The sequence below is a fragment of the Onychomys torridus genome, chromosome 1 (assembly GCF_903995425.1).
Source record: "Onychomys torridus chromosome 1, mOncTor1.1, whole genome shotgun sequence".
Classification (NCBI taxonomy): Eukaryota; Metazoa; Chordata; class Mammalia; order Rodentia; family Cricetidae; genus Onychomys; species Onychomys torridus.
In genome coordinates this window covers 141,920,357-141,926,356 of record NC_050443.1, presented here as the reverse complement: position 1 = coordinate 141,926,356, position 6,000 = coordinate 141,920,357, and positions in this window count along the sequence as shown.

The window sequence follows — 6,000 nt, the reverse complement described above, 5'->3', positions numbered from 1 at the left end:
AACAAAGGCAAATAAATGAGATCCCATGATAATGCAGCCACTATCTTGAGTGATGGATCTTGGGGAGTGTGGTAGGCAGAACAATGGCCTCTTTCAAAGATAAAGGCATCATAATCCCTGAAACCTGTGACTTGGTGACCTCACGTGGCAAATAAGGCTTTGCAGATTTGAGTAAGGCTCTTGAGAGGGCAAGATCCAACTGTCTAAATGGGTCCATTGTAATCACAAACATTCTTATGAGAGGAAGGTTGGAGGGTCAAAGAAGGCAAGGATGGTGTGAGGATGGAAACAAAGGTTGGAATGATGCCTCTGATGGCTGGGGGCATGAGCCAGGGAATGTGAACAGCATCTAGAAATGGGAAAGGCAAGGGCACGGTCATCCCTTAAGAGCATCTAGGAGGAACCAGCCCTGCTAATACCTTCATTTTAACTCAATTTTGATTTCTCCCTCTTCAAAGCTCAATACAACAAATCTGTGTCAATTGAAGCCAGAAAGCCCATGGCAACATGTTTCAGCAGCAACAGGAAACTAATATAGTCTTGGTGCTTCAGAACTAAGAAAACCACTGTAAAGAGGAATGGTACGAAAGGATGGTGACAGGCACATCCCAGTGTTGTGAAGTGTTACAGTAAGCACAAACTTAGTGCTCATCATTGATAAAAGTTTGGATTTGCTTACTCAAGAAGTGGTTTGAAGATACTTAGAAAAGTGGGTTAACACCAGAAGCAAGCATATACAAAGCACCCATTATCTCCAAACACAGTGATTCTGGTTTTAAAGTTATTAGGCTTATTCTCGAGGACATGTCTGTATCAAGCAAATAAGAGACTCAAAAAAGCTTTTGATAGAATTCCCAATGATACTCATTTGTAGACAAGAGGAACAAATGTAGACCAAGTCATGAAACATTTAGGGAGATTCATAGTTGACTGAACACATATACCAGGGTGTGTTGATTAATGGATCAGAGCCATTTTGGAAAAACAAAAGCAAAAGGGAGAGCAGTCTTCTCTGCTATCCTTTATCAATAATATTAATGGCTCTGTGAAGTACATCCTCACTCTATGGGTGTCTCTGTAAATTGCATCCTTTCTACATTTTGTGGATGAAAACGGTGTTAAAAAACGTGACTAAAAAGAGTTCACATTCAAAAAGTCTTCCTAGATTAGAAAAAGCAAACAGAAGCTAAACGTGAGGCAGAAAGGGAATGACTGGGAACTCTGGCATCAGGTTTAAAGTGTGAAAGTAGAACACAGATGAAGGAGACCTGGGATGACGGGGACTCTTATTTCAGAACAACATACACGGTGATTTTGAGTTGATGATGAATGGAATTTAGGAAGAATGTGATCTAATTATAGCATCATTGTGATGGCAGTTTGGGAAGCTATGCCCTGGACTCCACTGCTACTGGAGGAAGTATCAAGTTTTACTTACCACACAAGCCAAACGTAATGTGAAGGGTTCTGAAGAACTAAGTGTGTAGAGTGTGTGCTTGGGTTAAAGAGAACAGCTGGGCCACTGTTCTATCTGCCACTGGAGCTGTGAGAAGAACCCACAACTACAGTGACGGGGCTCCTCAAGTCTAAGCCCGAAGTGTGAGTCTCATCTTGATGGCAGAAATATATTAGATTTGAATATATAATGGTCCCCATAGGCCCAAGATTATTTTCAATCTTTATTGCCCAGAAGGTGGTGCTATGGAGAGGTTGTGGAACTTCAGAAAGTAGGCCTGAGCTGGAGGAAGTAGATCTCTGGCCAAACCTGTCACTCTCCTTCTGTTTGCTGTCCACTACAGTGTAAACAGCCGTCCTCCATCACACCATCATGTCTCCATCATGTTCCTCCACAGCACATGGGACCAAATAGCTAAGGCATGCACCCTATGAAACAGTGAACCCAAATACATCATTCTCCCTTCAAGCGGTTCTTGGGTCACTGAAATGAAAAGTAACTAATACAAGAGTCTAAGGAGCAAAAAGGCAGAAGAGGCTAGGTAGAGTTGTGTTTCTGGGGTTAGATGCGACTTATCAACACACTTGGTGGACAAGTGCTCAGGGTCTACAATTGAAAAAAGATGATAGGATGCTGGTCTTCAGTTTCCTTGTGTCTAACTATGGGCAGAATCTTATACATTTCTGTGTCAGTTTCCTCATCTTAAATGTACCTAAGGACAGTGTCTACGTATACAATTATGAGAGGAATTAAGTAAGTTAAAATATATGACGCGCATACAATTGTTTCTGGCATGCAGTGGATCTGAGCAAAAACTAGTGAGTAGCTATTGTTATTCAAACTTTGGGTGCATGGGCAATAAGAACTCAGAAAGGAAGGGTCACACAGAGCATGATGGAGGCAAAACTCAGGGGCTTTGCTGTGTATCTGAACTCTGACTCATCTGCTCTTGAGCATTCTGAAGCATGCCAACCTTTGCTCCTGCCATGGCTGCAGGGTGGAGTCTGCAAGGTTCTCATTGTCTGAAGCCTTCCCCTTCACAAAGTCCCAGAGTGATGTTCATAACCTTTGCCTTTCACATTACATTTCCTTAACTATTTTCTCATGTGTGCCCTTATCTCATTCTATCAAGTTTGGTACTGCTTTATATATGATTTCTATCTCCTACGGCATCCGGTAGAGCGGCATACAGATAGTGCTGTTCCAAACTGAATATAGCTCTCCAGCATGCATTGAGGATGGTTTTCAGGGCTTCCCCTCCCTCACAGGTGCTCCAGTCCCTTTTGCAGAATGGTGTAGTATTTGCAATTAACCCATACACACCCACCCTCCCCTAAACTTTAAATCATTTTGACATTACTTACAAAACCTATTGCAATGTAAATGCTATATAAATAGCCACTACTCTGTATTGTTTAAGAAACCAAAGAAAACTGTTTGTTCAGGTTCAGTTTAGACACTAGTTTTCCCTCATGATTTTGATCTGCAGTTGTCTGAGTTCTTAGAAGCGAAGGCTATACAACTGAAAATAGAAATCAGGCTAGGCTAATGACTTGGAGTTGTGTAGCTTGTCTTGGGGAGAGTGTTGTCACCTGTAATGGTGGCAGAGATATATACACAGGATGGGTTACTTTGCCCCAGAAGCTCATGAGTTCAGTTTTGGGGTACAGTGGTCACAATTCACTTTGACCTAAGTTACAAAAGCACTAAGACAGAACTCAGTTCTTTGGCTCCTTTTGTCAGCCCTCTTTCATCAAGCACAGATGAAATTATCCAATATACCCGTGGATGTCTTCATGAATATTCCTTATTAGAAAATGATGTCTTCTGGTCATGTGAGGTGGTGGCGGTGCCATTGTGTTTTTCCAAAGAGTGCTGTGAAATGATTAAAATCCTCAGTGCTCATGGTTGGGTTGGTGTGCGATGACATGTGGTCTAGTCAGAGATATGCACTGAGTTGAGCTATGATATTTAATGCTTGAGGTCCCTTTCCGTGATATTTCTCTTTCCTTGGTGATAACCTTTTGATGTAACCTTTGGGAGACATGTCCATCAGTCGGCAAATATAAATACATGAAACTGCCTTTTTAACAGTTGGGCTTTGAAGACAGCTCAGGGGGAGAAGGCAGGGTGAGCTCTCACGTTCTTTTTAATCCCCCTTTGCTCATAATGATGTCTATGCTTTCTGTACTATCCCAAATGCCCACCCAGGGTGAAAAAAAGAGTACCATGGGGGTGTTCTTTATTATCTCAGTAAATGTGGACTACTCAATCAACCACCAGATTTACAGGTGTGCTAAAAAGAGGACCATCAGTCTGTCACAGTGTGCAATTATCATGGCTATAAATCAGAAGAGACATCCTAAAAACATCAATTTGCTCTGGCGGGGAAAGTGGAAACCAAAATGCAATGTTTCCCTTTCCTAGATTTAAGAGATGTTTTTCATGACTGACGAACGTAGAAACCAGCAAATGAAAGAAACAACCGATTAGGCAGAAAATGTAAGTCTTGTCACAGGGACGTTCTGGCCATGTGGTAACAGTCAACAGACAATATGGTTGATAGGAAGGAGCCATGAGTGGAGCTCAGAGAGGGATACCACGGGGCCCTTCACCTCAAATGCCTGAGTCAGGCTGCCTTGTTTTGTTGACACTGGTGTCAAGGAAAAAGAAGATCATGAATCTGGACATCATTCCTCCTAATATCAACCATCTGCCCAAACGTAACCTATTTAGTTCCTGGCTGACATTCAGCTTGTGTGGCTCTTTCCTTCATAGTGATTATGAAGCCTTCCTACTGGTGACTGGGACTCACTAACGTCACAGAACAGTAGTTTGGAGGTTGGTTTCCAATTCTTTAATGACAGGTTCCCTTCCCTGCCATAAAAATTTAAATATTAAAATTCCAAGAGGGTGGCCAGGCAAGCCCATGTTCCTTGTGGAAGTCTCTCAAATGAGACCTGTTTTGAAAACTTTTTTTAGAAGATTAGCATGAAGAGTTGGACAAAAGGTTATAAGGCCAAGGTTAGATACCTCTGGCAGAAAGGGAAAGGAGACTGAAGGTTGTTTTTTCAGGATTCCCCCACCTCCAGGAGCTGGGAGGAATCATTGTTCACTAATGTACCACAGCTGTTCAAACAGAGGTGCTAACCTCATCGTCTCAATCCAAAGTAGTTGAAAAATGATGTTTGAAAGAAGTGACAAGGTGCTATCTTTAAATGTGAAGGATTGCTAACAAAGACAGATTAGAGGAGCAGGAGACCCTCAAAGACACTCCTTAAACTATAGCTATTTTGCTTAAAATTTGACTTTCCTTTGATTTGTTGCTCATAGTGGGTTAATCCCATCGGAGTCTACAAGATCAAATGTGCATTGCATAGCTAATTCTAGGGAGATTCTAAGAGATTTGGGGGCAAATCCACAATTAACCAGACTCCCAGTTTTATCTTGTGCCTAAAATTGGACTGATCCTTAAACCATTAAACAAAATGGAAGTATTCATTTTGGTCAGCTCTGTTTCCATAATCATAAACAAATGCAATGTTACGCTTGGTTAGAGTTCTCTTTTAATTTGCCTGTGTGCATGTTTATGTATGTAGGTGCATGTTATATGTAATCACAAAGACAACCTTGGATATGATCTGCAGAACTAGCACCCACATCCTTTGATACATCGTCGTTTGGGCCCAGAGCTCACAAATTACACTAGACTGATTGGCCAGTGAGCCCCAAGGATCATGTCTCCCCGTCTTCAGCACTGGGATTACAAGCACATATCACGTCACCACGCCCAGCTTTTTCTATGGCTGCTGAGGACTCAGGTCCTCATCAATGTGAGGCTAGCACTGTACTGACTGAACTATCTCTATAGTCCTTGGTGGGGGCTCTTGCTGCACAGTCCTCAGGACAGGGATGCATTTGGTGTGCCTCTTTATCAGATAGCATTTTCCAACTACCCCTAACTTTTTAAGGATCAGTTCAAAGTGTTCTCCTGGCAGCATCTTGGGGCTGAGTCTCTGGCCTCTGTCTTAGTGTTTTTTCCATCCCTTCCTTTTCTGTTGTGGTACTCAGCTCACAAACATTTATAGGTTCATGGCAGATGAGCTGATGAAGTCAGAGGACGTGGAGGGATGGGCTTTATCTCTCACTTACATGGTTACTGCAGCTTGGGGATGGATGTGGAAGCCAGTGCAGGAGGGAGAATACAGCTCACTCCAGAGTTCTGGTCTCTTCCCTTGTAACCACTGTGTGATGTGCAGGTGGCTGGTGAAGGCAGAGGTCTGCTCTCTTCCAAGTTTTCTGGCTTTCGTCCTCAAACATCAGTCATAATTTCAAGCCAGTTGAGATGAATACTTTTCCACTTGGCCTTGAGCAATATTTTTCCTTTTTACCTCTTCCTCCTTCAGATGCAAGATGTGTTACAAGGAGTTAACAGTTTAGTGGTCCTGAAGCAGGTAGCAGTAGATCCCAGTGAGCTACTTCTGTACACAGAAGTCCAGTCATCCTCTTTGGCTGAGGTGAAAACCTATGCTCTGGAGGTGGGG